Below are 26,767 nucleotides of genomic sequence, written 5' to 3' on the forward strand. Positions count from 1 at the left end.
CGGAGAGGAAGCCAGACAGGATTTGCTTCTTTTGCTTGCACCACAATGCAGTGCTGAAAGAGGAGGAATCTACATAAAAACGCCTTCCTGGCAACGCCCAAATGCCCTGCTGCCATGCAGATAAACACTGGCAGCGGCAGCAAGTGCATGCCCACAGCCACCCCTTGTTCCTTCACACCTTGTATCAGCTGTAATCCAGTCCAGTCCAGTGCTGCCTGCTGAGCAGCACTGACCAACACTGCCTGGGCCCAGGCTTTTATCTCTGAGGCCCCATTATGATGTCAGAAAGCTGGCTCTGGAATCCTGAGGGCTCCACTATGACACGTGCAAAGTTCCGTCTGAACTTTATATAAGACGGTGAGGCTCAGTCAGTCACTCAGTGTTGCCTGAGAGGGCAACACTGCAACAGCCGGCCGCCAGGCTGTCTTTTTTTTGCACAGCTAGTTGCCTCCAGGAGGCCACAAGAGGGAGACAAGGGACTGCAAAATGGAAAATAGGCATCCACCAACTTTACAGACAACTTCTCCTTGCTCCTACAACCTCCATCCTTGCACAGTTTGTTATTCTTCTAGGTAACATAGTAACAAATCCAAATTGCTGCTCTCTTTGTGGGCAAGCAAGGCTTTGTTGCAACTGCAATTCTTACTTCTTCTTGAAATGTAGGGACGACAGTACATTCCATCACATCCATCTAGTGTACACAGGTAGGTCCATTGTGGCGGGCAGGCGAGCGGGCGGGCTGCTTTATTGGCTGTTTGCTGTTCCCCTACTCCACTCCACTATTTGACTGTTGTGCTGCATCAATCAATCAATCAATCAATCAATCAATCAATCAATCAATCAATCAATCAGTGGCTGGCTCAGGTGCAGCTCTTTAACTTACCTAAAAGGGAGGGCGGAGAGAAGACAAGGAAGGTGAATGAGGTGTTCCAATGTGAAATGCCGGAAACACAGAAACACAGACGACACACAACAAGAGGTGGCAATCTATTCATTAATTGCATTTAATCAATGAGCTCATTATCACTCATGCATTGTCCAACAGGTGTTGAAATAATGGGATTAAAAGGGGAGATCCCTTCAGAAAGACAGAAACAATAGCAAAGACAAAAAACACTTTTGGAATCTGCTTTTAGTCAACACATAAGGAAAGGGTGCACCGGTCCTGGAAATACTGCAATACCAGGTCAATGCGTGGAGTGGACAGAGCAAGCTCTATTTCCATCTCCCTGTTCTAAAAATCCATTTAATATATGGTCCCCAGATAGGGGACGTATCAGATATTAAACTGATAAGAACAGATACTACACTTGATCTTAGCCAAAAGGCCGAGAAGCGATAACCCGAACGGGCCGCGCGTTGCCCGAGCCTGCCCGATACTGCTGTTCAGCCCTTGCAGCGATTCAGCCTACTTCTAGGCAATTCCATGGGGCCCTGCAGGCTCACACACTCACAGCTACACGGGAGGTGAATAAAGGCCGGAGAGGAAGCCAGACAGGATTTGCTTCTTTTGCTTGCACCACAATGCAGTGCTGAAAGAGGAGGAATCTACATAAAAACGCCTTCCTGGCAACGCCCAAATGCCCTGCTGCCATGCAGATAAACACTGGCAGCGGCAGCAAGTGCATGCCCACAGCCACCCCTTGTTCCTTCACACCTTGTATCAGCTGTAATCCAGTCCAGTCCAGTGCTGCCTGCTGAGCAGCACTGACCAACACTGCCTGGGCCCAGGCTTTTATCTCTGAGGCCCCATTATGATGTCAGAAAGCTGGCTCTGGAATCCTGAGGGCTCCACTATGACACGTGCAAAGTTCCGTCTGAACTTTATATAAGACGGTGAGGCTCAGTCAGTCACTCAGTGTTGCCTGAGAGGGCAACACTGCAACAGCCGGCCGCCAGGCTGTCTTTTTTTTGCACAGCTAGTTGCCTCCAGGAGGCCACAAGAGGGAGACAAGGGACTGCAAAATGGAAAATAGGCATCCACCAACTTTACAGACAACTTCTCCTTGCTCCTACAACCTCCATCCTTGCACAGTTTGTTATTCTTCTAGGTAACATAGTAACAAATCCAAATTGCTGCTCTCTTTGTAGGCAAGCAAGGCTTTGTTGCAACTGCAATTCTTACTTCTTCTTGAAATGTAGGGACGACAGTACATTCCATCACATCCATCTAGTGTACACAGGTAGGTCCATTGTGGCGGGCAGGCGAGCGGGTGGGCTGCTTTATTGGCTGTTTGCTGTTCCCCTACTCCACTCCACTATTTGACTGTTGTGCTGCATCAATCAATCAATCAATCAATCAATCAATCAATCAATCAATCAATCAATCAATCAATCAATCAATCAGTGGCTGGCTCAGGTGCAGCTCTTTAACTTACCTAAAAGGGAGGGCGGAGAGAAGACAAGGAAGGTGAATGAGGTGTTCCAATGTGAAATGCCGGAAACACAGAAACACAGACGACACACAACAAGAGGTGGCAATCTATTCATTAATTGCATTTAATCAATGAGCTCATTATCACTCATGCATTGTCCAACAGGTGTTGAAATAATGGGATTAAAAGGGGAGATCCCTTCAGAAAGACAGAAACAATAGCAAAGACAAAAAACACTTTTGGAATCTGCTTTTAGTCAACACATAAGGAAAGGGTGCACCGGTCCTGGAAATACTGCAATACCAGGTCAATGCGTGGAGTGGACAGAGCAAGCTCTATTTCCATCTCCCTGTTGTAAAAATCCATTTAATATATGGTCCCCAGATAGGGGACGTATCAGATATTAAACTGATAAGAACAGATACTACACTTGATCTTAGCCAAAAGGCCGAGAAGCGATAACCCGAACGGGCCGCGCGTTGCCCGAGCCTGCCCGATACTGCTGTTCAGCCCTTGCAGCGATTCAGCCTACTTCTAGGCAATTCCATGGGGCCCTGCAGGCTCACACACTCACAGCTACACGGGAGGTGAATAAAGGCCGGAGAGGAAGCCAGACAGGATTTGCTTCTTTTGCTTGCACCACAATGCAGTGCTGAAAGAGGAGGAATCTACATAAAAACGCCTTCCTGGCAACGCCCAAATGCCCTGCTGCCATGCAGATAAACACTGGCAGCGGCAGCAAGTGCATGCCCACAGCCACCCCTTGTTCCTTCACACCTTGTATCAGCTGTAATCCAGTCCAGTCCAGTGCTGCCTGCTGAGCAGCACTGACCAACACTGCCTGGGCCCAGGCTTTTATCTCTGAGGCCCCATTATGATGTCAGAAAGCTGGCTCTGGAATCCTGAGGGCTCCACTATGACACGTGCAAAGTTCCGTCTGAACTTTATATAAGACGGTGAGGCTCAGTCAGTCACTCAGTGTTGCCTGAGAGGGCAACACTGCAACAGCCGGCCGCCAGGCTGTCTTTTTTTTGCACAGCTAGTTGCCTCCAGGAGGCCACAAGAGGGAGACAAGGGACTGCAAAATGGAAAATAGGCATCCACCAACTTTACAGACAACTTCTCCTTGCTCCTACAACCTCCATCCTTGCACAGTTTGTTATTCTTCTAGGTAACATAGTAACAAATCCAAATTGCTGCTCTCTTTGTAGGCAAGCAAGGCTTTGTTGCAACTGCAATTCTTACTTCTTCTTGAAATGTAGGGACGACAGTACATTCCATCACATCCATCTAGTGTACACAGGTAGGTCCATTGTGGCGGGCAGGCGAGCGGGCGGGCTGCTTTATTGGCTGTTTGCTGTTCCCCTACTCCACTCCACTATTTGACTGTTGTGCTGCATCAATCAATCAATCAATCAATCAATCAATCAATCAATCAATCAATCAGTGGCTGGCTCAGGTGCAGCTCTTTAACTTACCTAAAAGGGAGGGCGGAGAGAAGACAAGGAAGGTGAATGAGGTGTTCCAATGTGAAATGCCGGAAACACAGAAACACAGACGACACACAACAAGAGGTGGCAATCTATTCATTAATTGCATTTAATCAATGAGCTCATTATCACTCATGCATTGTCCAACAGGTGTTGAAATAATGGGATTAAAAGGGGAGATCCCTTCAGAAAGACAGAAACAATAGCAAAGACAAAAAACACTTTTGGAATCTGCTTTTAGTCAACACATAAGGAAAGGGTGCACCGGTCCTGGAAATACTGCAATACCAGGTCAATGCGTGGAGTGGACAGAGCAAGCTCTATTTCCATCTCCCTGTTCTAAAAATCCATTTAATATATGGTCCCCAGATAGGGGACGTATCAGATATTAAACTGATAAGAACAGATACTACACTTGATCTTAGCCAAAAGGCCGAGAAGCGATAACCCGAACGGGCCGCGCGTTGCCCGAGCCTGCCCGATACTGCTGTTCAGCCCTTGCAGCGATTCAGCCTACTTCTAGGCAATTCCATGGGGCCCTGCAGGCTCACACACTCACAGCTACACGGGAGGTGAATAAAGGCCGGAGAGGAAGCCAGACAGGATTTGCTTCTTTTGCTTGCACCACAATGCAGTGCTGAAAGAGGAGGAATCTACATAAAAACGCCTTCCTGGCAACGCCCAAATGCCCTGCTGCCATGCAGATAAACACTGGCAGCGGCAGCAAGTGCATGCCCACAGCCACCCCTTGTTCCTTCACACCTTGTATCAGCTGTAATCCAGTCCAGTCCAGTGCTGCCTGCTGAGCAGCACTGACCAACACTGCCTGGGCCCAGGCTTTTATCTCTGAGGCCCCATTATGATGTCAGAAAGCTGGCTCTGGAATCCTGAGGGCTCCACTATGACACGTGCAAAGTTCCGTCTGAACTTTATATAAGACGGTGAGGCTCAGTCAGTCACTCAGTGTTGCCTGAGAGGGCAACACTGCAACAGCCGGCCGCCAGGCTGTCTTTTTTTTGCACAGCTAGTTGCCTCCAGGAGGCCACAAGAGGGAGACAAGGGACTGCAAAATGGAAAATAGGCATCCACCAACTTTACAGACAACTTCTCCTTGCTCCTACAACCTCCATCCTTGCACAGTTTGTTATTCTTCTAGGTAACATAGTAACAAATCCAAATTGCTGCTCTCTTTGTAGGCAAGCAAGGCTTTGTTGCAACTGCAATTCTTACTTCTTCTTGAAATGTAGGGACGACAGTACATTCCATCACATCCATCTAGTGTACACAGGTAGGTCCATTGTGGCGGGCAGGCGAGCGGGCGGGCTGCTTTATTGGCTGTTTGCTGTTCCCCTACTCCACTCCACTATTTGACTGTTGTGCTGCATCAATCAATCAATCAATCAATCAATCAATCAATCAATCAATCAATCAATCAATCAATCAATCAGTGGCTGGCTCAGGTGCAGCTCTTTAACTTACCTAAAAGGGAGGGCGGAGAGAAGACAAGGAAGGTGAATGAGGTGTTCCAATGTGAAATGCCGGAAACACAGAAACACAGACGACACACAACAAGAGGTGGCAATCTATTCATTAATTGCATTTAATCAATGAGCTCATTATCACTCATGCATTGTCCAACAGGTGTTGAAATAATGGGATTAAAAGGGGAGATCCCTTCAGAAAGACAGAAACAATAGCAAAGACAAAAAACACTTTTGGAATCTGCTTTTAGTCAACACATAAGGAAAGGGTGCACCGGTCCTGGAAATACTGCAATACCAGGTCAATGCGTGGAGTGGACAGAGCAAGCTCTATTTCCATCTCCCTGTTCTAAAAATCCATTTAATATATGGTCCCCAGATAGGGGACGTATCAGATATTAAACTGATAAGAACAGATACTACACTTGATCTTAGCCAAAAGGCCGAGAAGCGATAACCCGAACGGGCCGCGCGTTGCCCGAGCCTGCCCGATACTGCTGTTCAGCCCTTGCAGCGATTCAGCCTACTTCTAGGCAATTCCATGGGGCCCTGCAGGCTCACACACTCACAGCTACACGGGAGGTGAATAAAGGCCGGAGAGGAAGCCAGACAGGATTTGCTTCTTTTGCTTGCACCACAATGCAGTGCTGAAAGAGGAGGAATCTACATAAAAACGCCTTCCTGGCAACGCCCAAATGCCCTGCTGCCATGCAGATAAACACTGGCAGCGGCAGCAAGTGCATGCCCACAGCCACCCCTTGTTCCTTCACACCTTGTATCAGCTGTAATCCAGTCCAGTCCAGTGCTGCCTGCTGAGCAGCACTGACCAACACTGCCTGGGCCCAGGCTTTTATCTCTGAGGCCCCATTATGATGTCAGAAAGCTGGCTCTGGAATCCTGAGGGCTCCACTATGACACGTGCAAAGTTCCGTCTGAACTTTATATAAGACGGTGAGGCTCAGTCAGTCACTCAGTGTTGCCTGAGAGGGCAACACTGCAACAGCCGGCCGCCAGGCTGTCTTTTTTTTGCACAGCTAGTTGCCTCCAGGAGGCCACAAGAGGGAGACAAGGGACTGCAAAATGGAAAATAGGCATCCACCAACTTTACAGACAACTTCTCCTTGCTCCTACAACCTCCATCCTTGCACAGTTTGTTATTCTTCTAGGTAACATAGTAACAAATCCAAATTGCTGCTCTCTTTGTAGGCAAGCAAGGCTTTGTTGCAACTGCAATTCTTACTTCTTCTTGAAATGTAGGGACGACAGTACATTCCATCACATCCATCTAGTGTACACAGGTAGGTCCATTGTGGCGGGCAGGCGAGCGGGCGGGCTGCTTTATTGGCTGTTTGCTGTTCCCCTACTCCACTCCACTATTTGACTGTTGTGCTGCATCAATCAATCAATCAATCAATCAATCAATCAATCAATCAATCAATCAATCAATCAGTGGCTGGCTCAGGTGCAGCTCTTTAACTTACCTAAAAGGGAGGGCGGAGAGAAGACAAGGAAGGTGAATGAGGTGTTCCAATGTGAAATGCCGGAAACACAGAAACACAGACGACACACAACAAGAGGTGGCAATCTATTCATTAATTGCATTTAATCAATGAGCTCATTATCACTCATGCATTGTCCAACAGGTGTTGAAATAATGGGATTAAAAGGGGAGATCCCTTCAGAAAGACAGAAACAATAGCAAAGACAAAAAACACTTTTGGAATCTGCTTTTAGTCAACACATAAGGAAAGGGTGCACCGGTCCTGGAAATACTGCAATACCAGGTCAATGCGTGGAGTGGACAGAGCAAGCTCTATTTCCATCTCCCTGTTCTAAAAATCCATTTAATATATGGTCCCCAGATAGGGGACGTATCAGATATTAAACTGATAAGAACAGATACTACACTTGATCTTAGCCAAAAGGCCGAGAAGCGATAACCCGAACGGGCCGCGCGTTGCCCGAGCCTGCCCGATACTGCTGTTCAGCCCTTGCAGCGATTCAGCCTACTTCTAGGCAATTCCATGGGGCCCTGCAGGCTCACACACTCACAGCTACACGGGAGGTGAATAAAGGCCGGAGAGGAAGCCAGACAGGATTTGCTTCTTTTGCTTGCACCACAATGCAGTGCTGAAAGAGGAGGAATCTACATAAAAACGCCTTCCTGGCAACGCCCAAATGCCCTGCTGCCATGCAGATAAACACTGGCAGCGGCAGCAAGTGCATGCCCACAGCCACCCCTTGTTCCTTCACACCTTGTATCAGCTGTAATCCAGTCCAGTCCAGTGCTGCCTGCTGAGCAGCACTGACCAACACTGCCTGGGCCCAGGCTTTTATCTCTGAGGCCCCATTATGATGTCAGAAAGCTGGCTCTGGAATCCTGAGGGCTCCACTATGACACGTGCAAAGTTCCGTCTGAACTTTATATAAGACGGTGAGGCTCAGTCAGTCACTCAGTGTTGCCTGAGAGGGCAACACTGCAACAGCCGGCCGCCAGGCTGTCTTTTTTTTGCACAGCTAGTTGCCTCCAGGAGGCCACAAGAGGGAGACAAGGGACTGCAAAATGGAAAATAGGCATCCACCAACTTTACAGACAACTTCTCCTTGCTCCTACAACCTCCATCCTTGCACAGTTTGTTATTCTTCTAGGTAACATAGTAACAAATCCAAATTGCTGCTCTCTTTGTAGGCAAGCAAGGCTTTGTTGCAACTGCAATTCTTACTTCTTCTTGAAATGTAGGGACGACAGTACATTCCATCACATCCATCTAGTGTACACAGGTAGGTCCATTGTGGCGGGCAGGCGAGCGGGCGGGCTGCTTTATTGGCTGTTTGCTGTTCCCCTACTCCACTCCACTATTTGACTGTTGTGCTGCATCAATCAATCAATCAATCAATCAATCAATCAATCAATCAATCAATCAATCAGTGGCTGGCTCAGGTGCAGCTCTTTAACTTACCTAAAAGGGAGGGCGGAGAGAAGACAAGGAAGGTGAATGAGGTGTTCCAATGTGAAATGCCGGAAACACAGGAACACAGACGACACACAACAAGAGGTGGCAATCTATTCATTAATTGCATTTAATCAATGAGCTCATTATCACTCATGCATTGTCCAACAGGTGTTGAAATAATGGGATTAAAAGGGGAGATCCCTTCAGAAAGACAGAAACAATAGCAAAGACAAAAAACACTTTTGGAATCTGCTTTTAGTCAACACATAAGGAAAGGGTGCACCGGTCCTGGAAATACTGCAATACCAGGTCAATGCGTGGAGTGGACAGAGCAAGCTCTATTTCCATCTCCCTGTTCTAAAAATCCATTTAATATATGGTCCCCAGATAGGGGACGTATCAGATATTAAACTGATAAGAACAGATACTACACTTGATCTTAGCCAAAAGGCCGAGAAGCGATAACCCGAACGGGCCGCGCGTTGCCCGAGCCTGCCCGATACTGCTGTTCAGCCCTTGCAGCGATTCAGCCTACTTCTAGGCAATTCCATGGGGCCCTGCAGGCTCACACACTCACAGCTACACGGGAGGTGAATAAAGGCCGGAGAGGAAGCCAGACAGGATTTGCTTCTTTTGCTTGCACCACAATGCAGTGCTGAAAGAGGAGGAATCTACATAAAAACGCCTTCCTGGCAACGCCCAAATGCCCTGCTGCCATGCAGATAAACACTGGCAGCGGCAGCAAGTGCATGCCCACAGCCACCCCTTGTTCCTTCACACCTTGTATCAGCTGTAATCCAGTCCAGTCCAGTGCTGCCTGCTGAGCAGCACTGACCAACACTGCCTGGGCCCAGGCTTTTATCTCTGAGGCCCCATTATGATGTCAGAAAGCTGGCTCTGGAATCCTGAGGGCTCCACTATGACACGTGCAAAGTTCCGTCTGAACTTTATATAAGACGGTGAGGCTCAGTCAGTCACTCAGTGTTGCCTGAGAGGGCAACACTGCAACAGCCGGCCGCCAGGCTGTCTTTTTTTTGCACAGCTAGTTGCCTCCAGGAGGCCACAAGAGGGAGACAAGGGACTGCAAAATGGAAAATAGGCATCCACCAACTTTACAGACAACTTCTCCTTGCTCCTACAACCTCCATCCTTGCACAGTTTGTTATTCTTCTAGGTAACATAGTAACAAATCCAAATTGCTGCTCTCTTTGTAGGCAAGCAAGGCTTTGTTGCAACTGCAATTCTTACTTCTTCTTGAAATGTAGGGACGACAGTACATTCCATCACATCCATCTAGTGTACACAGGTAGGTCCATTGTGGCGGGCAGGCGAGCGGGCGGGCTGCTTTATTGGCTGTTTGCTGTTCCCCTACTCCACTCCACTATTTGACTGTTGTGCTGCATCAATCAATCAATCAATCAATCAATCAATCAATCAATCAATCAGTGGCTGGCTCAGGTGCAGCTCTTTAACTTACCTAAAAGGGAGGGCGGAGAGAAGACAAGGAAGGTGAATGAGGTGTTCCAATGTGAAATGCCGGAAACACAGAAACACAGACGACACACAACAAGAGGTGGCAATCTATTCATTAATTGCATTTAATCAATGAGCTCATTATCACTCATGCATTGTCCAACAGGTGTTGAAATAATGGGATTAAAAGGGGAGATCCCTTCAGAAAGACAGAAACAATAGCAAAGACAAAAAACACTTTTGGAATCTGCTTTTAGTCAACACATAAGGAAAGGGTGCACCGGTCCTGGAAATACTGCAATACCAGGTCAATGCGTGGAGTGGACAGAGCAAGCTCTATTTCCATCGCCCTGTTCTAAAAATCCATTTAATATATGGTCCCCAGATAGGGGACGTATCAGATATTAAACTGATAAGAACAGATACTACACTTGATCTTAGCCAAAAGGCCGAGAAGCGATAACCCGAACGGGCCGCGCGTTGCCCGAGCCTGCCCGATACTGCTGTTCAGCCCTTGCAGCGATTCAGCCTACTTCTAGGCAATTCCATGGGGCCCTGCAGGCTCACACACTCACAGCTACACGGGAGGTGAATAAAGGCCGGAGAGGAAGCCAGACAGGATTTGCTTCTTTTGCTTGCACCACAATGCAGTGCTGAAAGAGGAGGAATCTACATAAAAACGCCTTCCTCGCAACGCCCAAATGCCCTGCTGCCATGCAGATAAACACTGGCAGCGGCAGCAAGTGCATGCCCACAGCCACCCCTTGTTCCTTCACACCTTGTATCAGCTGTAATCCAGTCCAGTCCAGTGCTGCCTGCTGAGCAGCACTGACCAACACTGCCTGGGCCCAGGCTTTTATCTCTGAGGCCCCATTATGATGTCAGAAAGCTGGCTCTGGAATCCTGAGGGCTCCACTATGACACGTGCAAAGTTCCGTCTGAACTTTATATAAGACGGTGAGGCTCAGTCAGTCACTCAGTGTTGCCTGAGAGGGCAACACTGCAACAGCCGGCCGCCAGGCTGTCTTTTTTTTGCACAGCTAGTTGCCTCCAGGAGGCCACAAGAGGGAGACAAGGGACTGCAAAATGGAAAATAGGCATCCACCAACTTTACAGACAACTTCTCCTTGCTCCTACAACCTCCATCCTTGCACAGTTTGTTATTCTTCTAGGTAACATAGTAACAAATCCAAATTGCTGCTCTCTTTGTAGGCAAGCAAGGCTTTGTTGCAACTGCAATTCTTACTTCTTCTTGAAATGTAGGGACGACAGTACATTCCATCACATCCATCTAGTGTACACAGGTAGGTCCATTGTGGCGGGCAGGCGAGCGGGCGGGCTGCTTTATTGGCTGTTTGCTGTTCCCCTACTCCACTCCACTATTTGACTGACTGTTGTGCTGCATCAATCAATCAATCAATCAATCAATCAATCAATCAATCAATCAGTGGCTGGCTCAGGTGCAGCTCTTTAACTTACCTAAAAGGGAGGGCGGAGAGAAGACAAGGAAGGTGAATGAGGTGTTCCAATGTGAAATGCCGGAAACACAGAAACACAGACGACACACAACAAGAGGTGGCAATCTATTCATTAATTGCATTTAATCAATGAGCTCATTATCACTCATGCATTGTCCAACAGGTGTTGAAATAATGGGATTAAAAGGGGAGATCCCTTCAGAAAGACAGAAACAATAGCAAAGACAAAAAACACTTTTGGAATCTGCTTTTAGTCAACACATAAGGAAAGGGTGCACCGGTCCTGGAAATACTGCAATACCAGGTCAATGCGTGGAGTGGACAGAGCAAGCTCTATTTCCATCTCCCTGTTCTAAAAATCCATTTAATATATGGTCCCCAGATAGGGGACGTATCAGATATTAAACTGATAAGAACAGATACTACACTTGATCTTAGCCAAAAGGCCGAGAAGTGATAACCCGAACGGGCCGCGCGTTGCCCGAGCCTGCCCGATACTGCTGTTCAGCCCTTGCAGCGATTCAGCCTACTTCTAGGCAATTCCATGGGGCCCTGCAGGCTCACACACTCACAGCTACACGGGAGGTGAATAAAGGCCGGAGAGGAAGCCAGACAGGATTTGCTTCTTTTGCTTGCACCACAATGCAGTGCTGAAAGAGGAGGAATCTACATAAAAACGCCTTCCTGGCAACGCCCAAATGCCCTGCTGCCATGCAGATAAACACTGGCAGCGGCAGCAAGTGCATGCCCACAGCCACCCCTTGTTCCTTCACACCTTGTATCAGCTGTAATCCAGTCCAGTCCAGTGCTGCCTGCTGAGCAGCACTGACCAACACTGCCTGGGCCCAGGCTTTTATCTCTGAGGCCCCATTATGATGTCAGAAAGCTGGCTCTGGAATCCTGAGGGCTCCACTATGACACGTGCAAAGTTCCGTCTGAACTTTATATAAGACGGTGAGGCTCAGTCAGTCACTCAGTGTTGCCTGAGAGGGCAACACTGCAACAGCCGGCCGCCAGGCTGTCTTTTTTTTGCACAGCTAGTTGCCTCCAGGAGGCCACAAGAGGGAGACAAGGGACTGCAAAATGGAAAATAGGCATCCACCAACTTTACAGACAACTTCTCCTTGCTCCTACAACCTCCATCCTTGCACAGTTTGTTATTCTTCTAGGTAACATAGTAACAAATCCAAATTGCTGCTCTCTTTGTAGGCAAGCAAGGCTTTGTTGCAACTGCAATTCTTACTTCTTCTTGAAATGTAGGGACGACAGTACATTCCATCACATCCATCTAGTGTACACAGGTAGGTCCATTGTGGCGGGCAGGCGAGCGGGCGGGCTGCTTTATTGGCTGTTTGCTGTTCCCCTACTCCACTCCACTATTTGACTGTTGTGCTGCATCAATCAATCAATCAATCAATCAATCAATCAATCAATCAATCAATCAATCAATCAATCAATCAGTGGCTGGCTCAGGTGCAGCTCTTTAACTTACCAAAAAGGGAGGGCGGAGAGAAGACAAGGAAGGTGAATGAGGTGTTCCAATGTGAAATGCCGGAAACACAGAAACACAGACGACACACAACAAGAGGTGGCAATCTATTCATTAATTGCATTTAATCAATGAGCTCATTATCACTCATGCATTGTCCAACAGGTGTTGAAATAATGGGATTAAAAGGGGAGATCCCTTCAGAAAGACAGAAACAATAGCAAAGACAAAAAACACTTTTGGAATCTGCTTTTAGTCAACACATAAGGAAAGGGTGCACCGGTCCTGGAAATACTGCAATACCAGGTCAATGCGTGGAGTGGACAGAGCAAGCTCTATTTCCATCTCCCTGTTCTAAAAATCCATTTAATATATGGTCCCCAGATAGGGGACGTATCAGATATTAAACTGATAAGAACAGATACTACACTTGATCTTAGCCAAAAGGCCGAGAAGCGATAACCCGAACGGGCCGCGCGTTGCCCGAGCCTGCCCGATACTGCTGTTCAGCCCTTGCAGCGATTCAGCCTACTTCTAGGCAATTCCATGGGGCCCTGCAGGCTCACACACTCACAGCTACACGGGAGGTGAATAAAGGCCGGAGAGGAAGCCAGACAGGATTTGCTTCTTTTGCTTGCACCACAATGCAGTGCTGAAAGAGGAGGAATCTACATAAAAACGCCTTCCTGGCAACGCCCAAATGCCCTGCTGCCATGCAGATAAACACTGGCAGCGGCAGCAAGTGCATGCCCACAGCCACCCCTTGTTCCTTCACACCTTGTATCAGCTGTAATCCAGTCCAGTCCAGTGCTGCCTGCTGAGCAGCACTGACCAACACTGCCTGGGCCCAGGCTTTTATCTCTGAGGCCCCATTATGATGTCAGAAAGCTGGCTCTGGAATCCTGAGGGCTCCACTATGACACGTGCAAAGTTCCGTCTGAACTTTATATAAGACGGTGAGGCTCAGTCAGTCACTCAGTGTTGCCTGAGAGGGCAACACTGCAACAGCCGGCCGCCAGGCTGTCTTTTTTTTGCACAGCTAGTTGCCTCCAGGAGGCCACAAGAGGGAGACAAGGGACTGCAAAATGGAAAATAGGCATCCACCAACTTTACAGACAACTTCTCCTTGCTCCTACAACCTCCATCCTTGCACAGTTTGTTATTCTTCTAGGTAACATAGTAACAAATCCAAATTGCTGCTCTCTTTGTAGGCAAGCAAGGCTTTGTTGCAACTGCAATTCTTACTTCTTCTTGAAATGTAGGGACGACAGTACATTCCATCACATCCATCTAGTGTACACAGGTAGGTCCATTGTGGCGGGCAGGCGAGCGGGCGGGCTGCTTTATTGGCTGTTTGCTGTTCCCCTACTCCACTCCACTATTTGACTGTTGTGCTGCATCAATCAATCAATCAATCAATCAATCAATCAATCAATCAGTGGCTGGCTCAGGTGCAGCTCTTTAACTTACCTAAAAGGGAGGGCGGAGAGAAGACAAGGAAGGTGAATGAGGTGTTCCAATGTGAAATGCCGGAAACACAGAAACACAGACGACACACAACAAGAGGTGGCAATCTATTCATTAATTGCATTTAATCAATGAGCTCATTATCACTCATGCATTGTCCAACAGGTGTTGAAATAATGGGATTAAAAGGGGAGATCCCTTCAGAAAGACAGAAACAATAGCAAAGACAAAAAACACTTTTGGAATCTGCTTTTAGTCAACACATAAGGAAAGGGTGCACCGGTCCTGGAAATACTGCAATACCAGGTCAATGCGTGGAGTGGACAGAGCAAGCTCTATTTCCATCTCCCTGTTCTAAAAATCCATTTAATATATGGTCCCCAGATAGGGGACGTATCAGATATTAAACTGATAAGAACAGATACTACACTTGATCTTAGCCAAAAGGCCGAGAAGCGATAACCCGAACGGGCCGCGCGTTGCCCGAGCCTGCCCGATACTGCTGTTCAGCCCTTGCAGCGATTCAGCCTACTTCTAGGCAATTCCATGGAGCCCTGCAGGCTCACACACTCACAGCTACACGGGAGGTGAATAAAGGCCGGAGAGGAAGCCAGACAGGATTTGCTTCTTTTGCTTGCACCACAATGCAGTGCTGAAAGAGGAGGAATCTACATAAAAACGCCTTCCTGGCAACGCCCAAATGCCCTGCTGCCATGCAGATAAACACTGGCAGCGGCAGCAAGTGCATGCCCACAGCCACCCCTTGTTCCTTCACACCTTGTATCAGCTGTAATCCAGTCCAGTCCAGTGCTGCCTGCTGAGCAGCACTGACCAACACTGCCTGGGCCCAGGCTTTTATCTCTGAGGCCCCATTATGATGTCAGAAAGCTGGCTCTGGAATCCTGAGGGCTCCACTATGACACGTGCAAAGTTCCGTCTGAACTTTATATAAGACGGTGAGGCTCAGTCAGTCACTCAGTGTTGCCTGAGAGGGCAACACTGCAACAGCCGGCCGCCAGGCTGTCTTTTTTTTGCACAGCTAGTTGCCTCCAGGAGGCCACAAGAGGGAGACAAGGGACTGCAAAATGGAAAATAGGCATCCACCAACTTTACAGACAACTTCTCCTTGCTCCTACAACCTCCATCCTTGCACAGTTTGTTATTCTTCTAGGTAACATAGTAACAAATCCAAATTGCTGCTCTCTTTGTAGGCAAGCAAGGCTTTGTTGCAACTGCAATTCTTACTTCTTCTTGAAATGTAGGGACGACAGTACATTCCATCACATCCATCTAGTGTACACAGGTAGGTCCATTGTGGCGGGCAGGCGAGCGGGCGGGCTGCTTTATTGGCTGTTTGCTGTTCCCCTACTCCACTCCACTATTTGACTGTTGTGCTGCATCAATCAATCAATCAATCAATCAATCAATCAATCAATCAATCAATCAATCAGTGGCTGGCTCAGGTGCAGCTCTTTAACTTACCTAAAAGGGAGGGCGGAGAGAAGACAAGGAAGGTGAATGAGGTGTTCCAATGTGAAATGCCGGAAACACAGAAACACAGACGACACACAACAAGAGGTGGCAATCTATTCATTAATTGCATTTAATCAATGAGCTCATTATCACTCATGCATTGTCCAACAGGTGTTGAAATAATGGGATTAAAAGGGGAGATCCCTTCAGAAAGACAGAAACAATAGCAAAGACAAAAAACACTTTTGGAATCTGCTTTTAGTCAACACATAAGGAAAGGGTGCACCGGTCCTGGAAATACTGCAATACCAGGTCAATGCGTGGAGTGGACAGAGCAAGCTCTATTTCCATCTCCCTGTTCTAAAAATCCATTTAATATATGGTCCCCAGATAGGGGACGTATCAGATATTAAACTGATAAGAACAGATACTACACTTGATCTTAGCCAAAAGGCCGAGAAGCGATAACCCGAACGGGCCGCGCGTTGCCTGAGCCTGCCCGATACTGCTGTTCAGCCCTTGCAGCGATTCAGCCTACTTCTAGGCAATTCCATGGGGCCCTGCAGGCTCACACACTCACAGCTACACGGGAGGTGAATAAAGGCCGGAGAGGAAGCCAGACAGGATTTGCTTCTTTTGCTTGCACCACAATGCAGTGCTGAAAGAGGAGGAATCTACATAAAAACGCCTTCCTGGCAACGCCCAAATGCCCTGCTGCCATGCAGATAAACACTGGCAGCGGCAGCAAGTGCATGCCCACAGCCACCCCTTGTTCCTTCACACCTTGTATCAGCTGTAATCCAGTCCAGTCCAGTGCTGCCTGCTGAGCAGCACTGACCAACACTGCCTGGGCCCAGGCTTTTATCTCTGAGGCCCCATTATGATGTCAGAAAGCTGGCTCTGGAATCCTGAGGGCTCCACTATGACACGTGCAAAGTTCCGTCTGAACTTTATATAAGACGGTGAGGCTCAGTCAGTCACTCAGTGTTGCCTGAGAGGGCAACACTGCAACAGCCGGCCGCCAGGCTGTCTTTTTTTTGCACAGCTAGTTGCCTCCAGGAGGCCACAAGAGGGAGACAAGGGACTGCAAAATGGAAAATAGGCATCCACCAACTTTACAGACAACTTCTCCTTGCTCCTACAACCTCCATCCTTGCACAGTTTGTTATTCTTCTAGGTAACATAGTAACAAATCCAAATTGCTGCTCTCTTTGTAGGCAAGCAAGGCTTTGTTGCAACTGCAATTCTTACTTCTTCTTGAAATGTAGGGACGACAGTACATTCCATCACATCCATCTAGTGTACACAGGTAGGTCCATTGTGGCGGGCAGGCGAGCGGGCGGGCTGCTTTATTGGCTGTTTGCTGTTCCCCTACTCCACTCCACTATTTGACTGTTGTGCTGCATCAATCAATCAATCAATCAATCAATCAATCAATCAATCAGTGGCTGGCTCAGGTGCAGCTCTTTAACTTACCTAAAAGGGAGGGCGGAGAGAAGACAAGGAAGGTGAATGAGGTGTTCCAATGTGAAATGCCGGAAACACAGAAACACAGACGACACACAACAAGAGGTGGCAATCTATTCATTAATTGCATTTAATCAATGAGCTCATTATCACTCATGCATTGTCCAACAGGTGTTGAAATAATGGGATTAAAAGGGGAGATCCCTTCAGAAAGACAGAAACAATAGCAAAGACAAAAAACACTTTTGGAATCTGCTTTTAGTCAACACATAAGGAAAGGGTGCACCGGTCCTGGAAATACTGCAATACCAGGTCAATGCGTGGAGTGGACAGAGCAAGCTCTATTTCCATCTCCCTGTTCTAAAAATCCATTTAATATATGGTCCCCAGATAGGGGACGTATCAGATATTAAACTGATAAGAACAGATACTACACTTGATCTTAGCCAAAAGGCCGAGAAGCGATAACCCGAACGGGCCGCGCGTTGCCCGAGCCTGCCCGATACTGCTGTTCAGCCCTTGCAGCGATTCAGCCTACTTCTAGGCAATTCCATGGGGCCCTGCAGGCTCACACACTCACAGCTACACGGGAGGTGAATAAAGGCCGGAGAGGAAGCCAGACAGGATTTGCTTCTTTTGCTTGCACCACAATGCAGTGCTGAAAGAGGAGGAATCTACATAAAAACGCCTTCCTGGCAACGCCCAAATGCCCTGCTGCCATGCAGATAAACACTGGCAGCGGCAGCAAGTGCATGCCCACAGCCACCCCTTGTTCCTTCACACCTTGTATCAGCTGTAATCCAGTCCAGTCCAGTGCTGCCTGCTGAGCAGCACTGACCAACACTGCCTGGGCCCAGGCTTTTATCTCTGAGGCCCCATTATGATGTCAGAAAGCTGGCTCTGGAATCCTGAGGGCTCCACTATGACACGTGCAAAGTTCCGTCTGAACTTTATATAAGACGGTGAGGCTCAGTCAGTCACTCAGTGTTGCCTGAGAGGGCAACACTGCAACAGCCGGCCGCCAGGCTGTCTTTTTTTTGCACAGCTAGTTGCCTCCAGGAGGCCACAAGAGGGAGACAAGGGACTGCAAAATGGAAAATAGGCATCCACCAACTTTACAGACAACTTCTCCTTGCTCCTACAACCTCCATCCTTGCACAGTTTGTTATTCTTCTAGGTAACATAGTAACAAATCCAAATTGCTGCTCTCTTTGTAGGCAAGCAAGGCTTTGTTGCAACTGCAATTCTTACTTCTTCTTGAAATGTAGGGACGACAGTACATTCCATCACATCCATCTAGTGTACACAGGTAGGTCCATTGTGGCGGGCAGGCGAGCGGGCGGGCTGCTTTATTGGCTGTTTGCTGTTCCCCTACTCCACTCCACTATTTGACTGTTGTGCTGCATCAATCAATCAATCAATCAATCAATCAATCAATCAATCAATCAATCAATCAATCAATCAGTGGCTGGCTCAGGTGCAGCTCTTTAACTTACCTAAAAGGGAGGGCGGAGAGAAGACAAGGAAGGTGAATGAGGTGTTCCAATGTGAAATGCCGGAAACACAGAAACACAGACGACACACAACAAGAGGTGGCAATCTATTCATTAATTGCATTTAATCAATGAGCTCATTATCACTCATGCATTGTCCAACAGGTGTTGAAATAATGGGATTAAAAGGGGAGATCCCTTCAGAAAGACAGAAACAATAGCAAAGACAAAAAACACTTTTGGAATCTGCTTTTAGTCAACACATAAGGAAAGGGTGCACCGGTCCTGGAAATACTGCAATACCAGGTCAATGCGTGGAGTGGACAGAGCAAGCTCTATTTCCATCTCCCTGTTCTAAAAATCCATTTAATATATGGTCCCCAGATAGGGGACGTATCAGATATTAAACTGATAAGAACAGATACTACACTTGATCTTAGCCAAAAGGCCGAGAAGCGATAACCCGAACGGGCCGCGCGTTGCCCGAGCCTGCCCGATACTGCTGTTCAGCCCTTGCAGCGATTCAGCCTACTTCTAGGCAATTCCATGGGGCCCTGCAGGCTCACACACTCACAGCTACACGGGAGGTGAATAAAGGCCGGAGAGGAAGCCAGACAGGATTTGCTTCTTTTGCTTGCACCACAATGCAGTGCTGAAAGAGGAGGAATCTACATAAAAACGCCTTCCTGGCAACGCCCAAATGCCCTGCTGCCATGCAGATAAACACTGGCAGCGGCAGCAAGTGCATGCCCACAGCCACCCCTTGTTCCTTCACACCTTGTATCAGCTGTAATCCAGTCCAGTCCAGTGCTGCCTGCTGAGCAGCACTGACCAACACTGCCTGGGCCCAGGCTTTTATCTCTGAGGCCCCATTATGATGTCAGAAAGCTGGCTCTGGAATCCTGAGGGCTCCACTATGACACGTGCAAAGTTCCGTCTGAACTTTATATAAGACGGTGAGGCTCAGTCAGTCACTCAGTGTTGCCTGAGAGGGCAACACTGCAACAGCCGGCCGCCAGGCTGTCTTTTTTTTGCACAGCTAGTTGCCTCCAGGAGGCCACAAGAGGGAGACAAGGGACTGCAAAATGGAAAATAGGCATCCACCAACTTTACAGACAACTTCTCCTTGCTCCTACAACCTCCATCCTTGCACAGTTTGTTATTCTTCTAGGTAACATAGTAACAAATCCAAATTGCTGCTCTCTTTGTAGGCAAGCAAGGCTTTGTTGCAACTGCAATTCTTACTTCTTCTTGAAATGTAGGGACGACAGTACATTCCATCACATCCATCTAGTGTACACAGGTAGGTCCATTGTGGCGGGCAGGCGAGCGGGCGGGCTGCTTTATTGGCTGTTTGCTGTTCCCCTACTCCACTCCACTATTTGACTGTTGTGCTGCATCAATCAATCAATCAATCAATCAATCAATCAATCAATCAATCAGTGGCTGGCTCAGGTGCAGCTCTTTAACTTACCTAAAAGGGAGGGCGGAGAGAAGACAAGAAAGGTGAATGAGGTGTTCCAATGTGAAATGCCGGAAACACAGAAACACAGACGACACACAACAAGAGGTGGCAATCTATTCATTAATTGCATTTAATCAATGAGCTCATTATCACTCATGCATTGTCCAACAGGTGTTGAAATAATGGGATTAAAAGGGGAGATCCCTTCAGAAAGACAGAAACAATAGCAAAGACAAAAAACACTTTTGGAATCTGCTTTTAGTCAACACATAAGGAAAGGGTGCACCGGTCCTGGAAATACTGCAATACCAGGTCAATGCGTGGAGTGGACAGAGCAAGCTCTATTTCCATCTCCCTGTTCTAAAAATCCATTTAATATATGGTCCCCAGATAGGGGACGTATCAGATATTAAACTGATAAGAACAGATACTACACTTGATCTTAGCCAAAAGGCCGAGAAGCGATAACCCGAACGGGCCGCGCGTTGCCCGAGCCTGCCCGATACTGCTGTTCAGCCCTTGCAGCGATTCAGCCTACTTCTAGGCAATTCCATGGGGCCCTGCAGGCTCACACACTCACAGCTACACGGGAGGTGAATAAAGGCCGGAGAGGAAGCCAGACAGGATTTGCTTCTTTTGCTTGCACCACAATGCAGTGCTGAAAGAGGAGGAATCTACATAAAAACGCCTTCCTGGCAACGCCCAAATGCCCTGCTGCCATGCAGATAAACACTGGCAGCGGCAGCAAGTGCATGCCCACAGCCACCCCTTGTTCCTTCACACCTTGTATCAGCTGTAATCCAGTCCAGTCCAGTGCTGCCTGCTGAGCAGCACTGACCAACACTGCCTGGGCCCAGGCTTTTATCTCTGAGGCCCCATTATGATGTCAGAAAGCTGGCTCTGGAATCCTGAGGGCTCCACTATGACACGTGCAAAGTTCCGTCTGAACTTTATATAAGACGGTGAGGCTCAGTCAGTCACTCAGTGTTGCCTGAGAGGGCAACACTGCAACAGCCGGCCGCCAGGCTGTCTTTTTTTTGCACAGCTAGTTGCCTCCAGGAGGCCACAAGAGGGAGACAAGGGACTGCAAAATGGAAAATAGGCATCCACCAACTTTACAGACAACTTCTCCTTGCTCCTACAACCTCCATCCTTGCACAGTTTGTTATTCTTCTAGGTAACATAGTAACAAATCCAAATTGCTGCTCTCTTTGTAGGCAAGCAAGGCTTTGTTGCAACTGCAATTCTTACTTCTTCTTGAAATGTAGGGACGACAGTACATTCCATCACATCCATCTAGTGTACACAGGTAGGTCCATTGTGGCGGGCAGGCGAGCGGGCGGGCTGCTTTATTGGCTGTTTGCTGTTCCCCTACTCCACTCCACTATTTGACTGTTGTGCTGCATCAATCAATCAATCAATCAATCAATCAATCAATCAATCAATCAATCAATCAATCAGTGGCTGGCTCAGGTGCAGCTCTTTAACTTACCTAAAAGGGAGGGCGGAGAGAAGACAAGGAAGGTGAATGAGGTGTTCCAATGTGAAATGCCGGAAACACAGAAACACAGACGACACACAACAAGAGGTGGCAATCTATTCATTAATTGCATTTAATCAATGAGCTCATTATCACTCATGCATTGTCCAACAGGTGTTGAAATAATGGGATTAAAAGGGGAGATCCCTTCAGAAAGACAGAAACAATAGCAAAGACAAAAAACACTTTTGGAATCTGCTTTTAGTCAACACATAAGGAAAGGGTGCACCGGTCCTGGAAATACTGCAATACCAGGTCAATGCGTGGAGTGGACAGAGCAAGCTCTATTTCCATCTCCCTGTTCTAAAAATCCATTTAATATATGGTCCCCAGATAGGGGACGTATCAGATATTAAACTGATAAGAACAGATACTACACTTGATCTTAGCCAAAAGGCCGAGAAGCGATAACCCGAACGGGCCGCGCGTTGCCCGAGCCTGCCCGATACTGCTGTTCAGCCCTTGCAGCGATTCAGCCTACTTCTAGGCAATTCCATGGGGCCCTGCAGGCTCACACACTCACAGCTACACGGGAGGTGAATAAAGGCCGGAGAGGAAGCCAGACAGGATTTGCTTCTTTTGCTTGCACCACAATGCAGTGCTGAAAGAGGAGGAATCTACATAAAAACGCCTTCCTGGCAACGCCCAAATGCCCTGCTGCCATGCAGATAAACACTGGCAGCGGCAGCAAGTGCATGCCCACAGCCACCCCTTGTTCCTTCACACCTTGTATCAGCTGTAATCCAGTCCAGTCCAGTGCTGCCTGCTGAGCAGCACTGACCAACACTGCCTGGGCCCAGGCTTTTATCTCTGAGGCCCCATTATGATGTCAGAAAGCTGGCTCTGGAATCCTGAGGGCTCCACTATGACACGTGCAAAGTTCCGTCTGAACTTTATATAAGACGGTGAGGCTCAGTCAGTCACTCAGTGTTGCCTGAGAGGGCAACACTGCAACAGCCGGCCGCCAGGCTGTCTTTTTTTTGCACAGCTAGTTGCCTCCAGGAGGCCACAAGAGGGAGACAAGGGACTGCAAAATGGAAAATAGGCATCCACCAACTTTACAGACAACTTCTCCTTGCTCCTACAACCTCCATCCTTGCACAGTTTGTTATTCTTCTAGGTAACATAGTAACAAATCCAAATTGCTGCTCTCTTTGTAGGCAAGCAAGGCTTTGTTGCAACTGCAATTCTTACTTCTTCTTGAAATGTAGGGACGACAGTACATTCCATCACATCCATCTAGTGTACACAGGTAGGTCCATTGTGGCGGGCAGGCGAGCGGGCGGGCTGCTTTATTGGCTGTTTGCTGTTCCCCTACTCCACTCCACTATTTGACTGTTGTGCTGCACCCTACTCCACTCCACTATTTGACTGTTGTGCTGCATCAATCAATCAATCAATCAATCAATCAATCAATCAATCAATCAATCAATCAATCAATCAGTGGCTGGCTCAGGTGCAGCTCTTTAACTTACCTAAAAGGGAGGGCGGAGAGAAGACAAGGAAGGTGAATGAGGTGTTCCAATGTGAAATGCCGGAAACACAGAAACACAGACGACACACAACAAGAGGTGGCAATCTATTCATTAATTGCATTTAATCAATGAGCTCATTATCACTCATGCATTGTCCAACAGGTGTTGAAATAATGGGATTAAAAGGGGAGATCCCTTCAGAAAGACAGAAACAATAGCAAAGACAAAAAACACTTTTGGAATCTGCTTTTAGTCAACACATAAGGAAAGGGTGCACCGGTCCTGGAAATACTGCAATACCAGGTCAATGCGTGGAGTGGACAGAGCAAGCTCTATTTCCATCTCCCTGTTCTAAAAATCCATTTAATATATGGTCCCCAGATAGGGGACGTATCAGATATTAAACTGATAAGAACAGATACTACACTTGATCTTAGCCAAAAGGCCGAGAAGCGATAACCCGAACGGGCCGCGCGTTGCCCGAGCCTGCCCGATACTGCTGTTCAGCCCTTGCAGCGATTCAGCCTACTTCTAGGCAATTCCATGGGGCCCTGCAGGCTCACACACTCACAGCTACACGGGAGGTGAATAAAGGCCGGAGAGGAAGCCAGACAGGATTTGCTTCTTTTGCTTGCACCACAATGCAGTGCTGAAAGAGGAGGAATCTACATAAAAACGCCTTCCTGGCAACGCCCAAATGCCCTGCTGCCATGCAGATAAACACTGGCAGCGGCAGCAAGTGCATGCCCACAGCCACCCCTTGTTCCTTCACACCTTGTATCAGCTGTAATCCAGTCCAGTCCAGTGCTGCCTGCTGAGCAGCACTGACCAACACTGCCTGGGCCCAGGCTTTTATCTCTGAGGCCCCATTATGATGTCAGAAAGCTGGCTCTGGAATCCTGAGGGCTCCACTATGACACGTGCAAAGTTCCGTCTGAACTTTATATAAGACGGTGAGGCTCAGTCAGTCACTCAGTGTTGCCTGAGAGGGCAACACTGCAACAGCCGGCCGCCAGGCTGTCTTTTTTTTGCACAGCTAGTTGCCTCCAGGAGGCCACAAGAGGGAGACAAGGGACTGCAAAATGGAAAATAGGCATCAGACAACTTCTCCTTGCTCCTACAACCTCCATCCTTGCACAGTTTGTTATTCTTCTAGGTAACATAGTAACAAATCCAAATTGCTGCTCTCTTTGTAGGCAAGCAAGGCTTTGTTGCAACTGCAATTCTTACTTCTTCTTGAAATGTAGGGACGACAGTACATTCCATCACATCCATCTAGTGTACACAGGTAGGTCCATTGTGGCGGGCAGGCGAGCGGGCGGGCTGCTTTATTGGCTGTTTGCTGTTCCCCTACTCCACTCCACTATTTGACTGTTGTGCTGCATCAATCAATCAATCAATCAATCAATCAATCAATCAATCAGTGGCTGGCTCAGGTGCAGCTCTTTAACTTACCTAAAAGGGAGGGCGGAGAGAAGACAAGGAAGGTGAATGAGGTGTTCCAATGTGAAATGCCGGAAACACAGAAACACAGACGACACACAACAAGAGGTGGCAATCTATTCATTAATTGCATTTAATCAATGAGCTCATTATCACTCATGCATTGTCCAACAGGTGTTGAAATAATGGGATTAAAAGGGGAGATCCCTTCAGAAAGACAGAAACAATAGCAAAGACAAAAAACACTTTTGGAATCTGCTTTTAGTCAACACATAAGGAAAGGGTGCACCGGTCCTGGAAATACTGCAATACCAGGTCAATGCGTGGAGTGGACAGAGCAAGCTCTATTTCCATCTCCCTGTTCTAAAAATCCATTTAATATATGGTCCCCAGATAGGGGACGTATCAGATATTAAACTGATAAGAACAGATACTACACTTGATCTTAGCCAAAAGGCCGAGAAGCGATAACCCGAACGGGCCGCGCGTTGCCCGAGCCTGCCCGATACTGCTGTTCAGCCCTTGCAGCGATTCAGCCTACTTCTAGGCAATTCCATGGGGCCCTGCAGGCTCACACACTCACAGCTACACGGGAGGTGAATAAAGGCCGGAGAGGAAGCCAGACAGGATTTGCTTCTTTTGCTTGCACCACAATGCAGTGCTGAAAGAGGAGGAATCTACATAAAAACGCCTTCCTGGCAACGCCCAAATGCCCTGCTGCCATGCAGATAAACACTGGCAGCGGCAGCAAGTGCATGCCCACAGCCACCCCTTGTTCCTTCACACCTTGTATCAGCTGTAATCCAGTCCAGTCCAGTGCTGCCTGCTGAGCAGCACTGACCAACACTGCCTGGGCCCAGGCTTTTATCTCTGAGGCCCCATTATGATGTCAGAAAGCTGGCTCTGGAATCCTGAGGGCTCCACTATGACACGTGCAAAGTTCCGTCTGAACTTTATATAAGACGGTGAGGCTCAGTCAGTCACTCAGTGTTGCCTGAGAGGGCAACACTGCAACAGCCGGCCGCCAGGCTGTCTTTTTTTTGCACAGCTAGTTGCCTCCAGGAGGCCACAAGAGGGAGACAAGGGACTGCAAAATGGAAAATAGGCATCCACCAACTTTACAGACAACTTCTCCTTGCTCCTACAACCTCCATCCTTGCACAGTTTGTTATTCTTCTAGGTAACATAGTAACAAATCCAAATTGCTGCTCTCTTTGTAGGCAAGCAAGGCTTTGTTGCAACTGCAATTCTTACTTCTTCTTGAAATGTAGGGACGACAGTACATTCCATCACATCCATCTAGTGTACACAGGTAGGTCCATTGTGGCGGGCAGGCGAGCGGGCGGGCTGCTTTATTGGCTGTTTGCTGTTCCCCTACTCCACTCCACTATTTGACTGTTGTGCGGCATCAATCAATCAATCAATCAATCAATCAATCAATCAATCAATCAATCAATCAATCAGTGGCTGGCTCAGGTGCAGCTCTTTAACTTACCTAAAAGGGAGGGCGGAGAGAAGACAAGGAAGGTGAATGAGGTGTTCCAATGTGAAATGCCGGAAACACAGAAACACAGACGACACACAACAAGAGGTGGCAATCTATTCATTAATTGCATTTAATCAATGAGCTCATTATCACTCATGCATTGTCCAACAGGTGTTGAAATAATGGGATTAAAAGGGGAGATCCCTTCAGAAAGACAGAAACAATAGCAAAGACAAAAAACACTTTTGGAATCTGCTTTTAGTCAACACATAAGGAAAGGGTGCACCGGTCCTGGAAATACTGCAATACCAGGTCAATGCGTGGAGTGGACAGAGCAAGCTCTATTTCCATCTCCCTGTTCTAAAAATCCATTTAATATATGGTCCCCAGATAGGGGACGTATCAGATATTAAACTGATAAGAACAGATACTACACTTGATCTTAGCCAAAAGGCCGAGAAGCGATAACCCGAACGGGCCGCGCGTTGCCCGAGCCTGCCCGATACTGCTGTTCAGCCCTTGCAGCGATTCAGCCTACTTCTAGGCAATTCCATGGGGCCCTGCAGGCTCACACACTCACAGCTACACGGGAGGTGAATAAAGGCCGGAGAGGAAGCCAGACAGGATTTGCTTCTTTTGCTTGCACCACAATGCAGTGCTGAAAGAGGAGGAATCTACATAAAAACGCCTTCCTGGCAACGCCCAAATGCCCTGCTGC

General features: G+C 47.8%; 18 non-coding genes across 18 annotated transcripts; all 18 read right to left on the minus strand.

Annotated features, from left to right (window-relative positions):
- Positions 1-1,149: 1,149 nt before the first annotated feature.
- Positions 1,150-1,340, minus strand: LOC142731552 (U2 spliceosomal RNA). Its single transcript, XR_012878999.1, has one exon. It is a non-coding gene; the product is annotated as a U2 spliceosomal RNA (small nuclear RNA).
- A 1,304-nt stretch (positions 1,341-2,644) lies between these two features.
- On the minus strand, positions 2,645-2,835 carry LOC142731584 (U2 spliceosomal RNA). Its single transcript, XR_012879028.1, has one exon. It is a non-coding gene; the product is annotated as a U2 spliceosomal RNA (small nuclear RNA).
- Positions 2,836-4,119: 1,284 nt separating this feature from the next.
- Positions 4,120-4,310, minus strand: LOC142731553 (U2 spliceosomal RNA). Its single transcript, XR_012879000.1, has one exon. It is a non-coding gene; the product is annotated as a U2 spliceosomal RNA (small nuclear RNA).
- A 1,300-nt stretch (positions 4,311-5,610) lies between these two features.
- Positions 5,611-5,801, minus strand: LOC142731554 (U2 spliceosomal RNA). The gene has a single exon (XR_012879001.1). It is a non-coding gene; the product is annotated as a U2 spliceosomal RNA (small nuclear RNA).
- A 1,292-nt stretch (positions 5,802-7,093) lies between these two features.
- LOC142731555 (U2 spliceosomal RNA) lies at positions 7,094-7,284 on the minus strand. The gene has a single exon (XR_012879002.1). It is a non-coding gene; the product is annotated as a U2 spliceosomal RNA (small nuclear RNA).
- Positions 7,285-8,572: 1,288 nt separating this feature from the next.
- Positions 8,573-8,763, minus strand: LOC142731556 (U2 spliceosomal RNA). The gene has a single exon (XR_012879003.1). It is a non-coding gene; the product is annotated as a U2 spliceosomal RNA (small nuclear RNA).
- A 1,280-nt stretch (positions 8,764-10,043) lies between these two features.
- LOC142731585 (U2 spliceosomal RNA) lies at positions 10,044-10,234 on the minus strand. Its single transcript, XR_012879029.1, has one exon. It is a non-coding gene; the product is annotated as a U2 spliceosomal RNA (small nuclear RNA).
- A 1,284-nt stretch (positions 10,235-11,518) lies between these two features.
- LOC142731583 (U2 spliceosomal RNA) lies at positions 11,519-11,709 on the minus strand. Its single transcript, XR_012879027.1, has one exon. It is a non-coding gene; the product is annotated as a U2 spliceosomal RNA (small nuclear RNA).
- Positions 11,710-13,009: 1,300 nt separating this feature from the next.
- LOC142731557 (U2 spliceosomal RNA) lies at positions 13,010-13,200 on the minus strand. The gene has a single exon (XR_012879004.1). It is a non-coding gene; the product is annotated as a U2 spliceosomal RNA (small nuclear RNA).
- A 1,276-nt stretch (positions 13,201-14,476) lies between these two features.
- On the minus strand, positions 14,477-14,667 carry LOC142731558 (U2 spliceosomal RNA). The gene has a single exon (XR_012879005.1). It is a non-coding gene; the product is annotated as a U2 spliceosomal RNA (small nuclear RNA).
- A 1,288-nt stretch (positions 14,668-15,955) lies between these two features.
- LOC142731560 (U2 spliceosomal RNA) lies at positions 15,956-16,146 on the minus strand. The gene has a single exon (XR_012879006.1). It is a non-coding gene; the product is annotated as a U2 spliceosomal RNA (small nuclear RNA).
- A 1,276-nt stretch (positions 16,147-17,422) lies between these two features.
- On the minus strand, positions 17,423-17,613 carry LOC142731561 (U2 spliceosomal RNA). The gene has a single exon (XR_012879007.1). It is a non-coding gene; the product is annotated as a U2 spliceosomal RNA (small nuclear RNA).
- Positions 17,614-18,909: 1,296 nt separating this feature from the next.
- Positions 18,910-19,100, minus strand: LOC142731563 (U2 spliceosomal RNA). The gene has a single exon (XR_012879009.1). It is a non-coding gene; the product is annotated as a U2 spliceosomal RNA (small nuclear RNA).
- Positions 19,101-20,380: 1,280 nt separating this feature from the next.
- On the minus strand, positions 20,381-20,571 carry LOC142731564 (U2 spliceosomal RNA). Its single transcript, XR_012879010.1, has one exon. It is a non-coding gene; the product is annotated as a U2 spliceosomal RNA (small nuclear RNA).
- A 1,292-nt stretch (positions 20,572-21,863) lies between these two features.
- On the minus strand, positions 21,864-22,054 carry LOC142731565 (U2 spliceosomal RNA). The gene has a single exon (XR_012879011.1). It is a non-coding gene; the product is annotated as a U2 spliceosomal RNA (small nuclear RNA).
- Positions 22,055-23,386: 1,332 nt separating this feature from the next.
- On the minus strand, positions 23,387-23,577 carry LOC142731566 (U2 spliceosomal RNA). The gene has a single exon (XR_012879012.1). It is a non-coding gene; the product is annotated as a U2 spliceosomal RNA (small nuclear RNA).
- A 1,264-nt stretch (positions 23,578-24,841) lies between these two features.
- LOC142731567 (U2 spliceosomal RNA) lies at positions 24,842-25,032 on the minus strand. The gene has a single exon (XR_012879013.1). It is a non-coding gene; the product is annotated as a U2 spliceosomal RNA (small nuclear RNA).
- Positions 25,033-26,324: 1,292 nt separating this feature from the next.
- On the minus strand, positions 26,325-26,515 carry LOC142731568 (U2 spliceosomal RNA). Its single transcript, XR_012879014.1, has one exon. It is a non-coding gene; the product is annotated as a U2 spliceosomal RNA (small nuclear RNA).
- Positions 26,516-26,767: the final 252 nt, after the last annotated feature.

This window comes from Rhinoderma darwinii, unplaced genomic scaffold (genome assembly GCF_050947455.1).
Source record: "Rhinoderma darwinii isolate aRhiDar2 unplaced genomic scaffold, aRhiDar2.hap1 Scaffold_821, whole genome shotgun sequence".
In the NCBI taxonomy this organism is placed as follows: domain Eukaryota; kingdom Metazoa; phylum Chordata; class Amphibia; order Anura; family Rhinodermatidae; genus Rhinoderma; species Rhinoderma darwinii.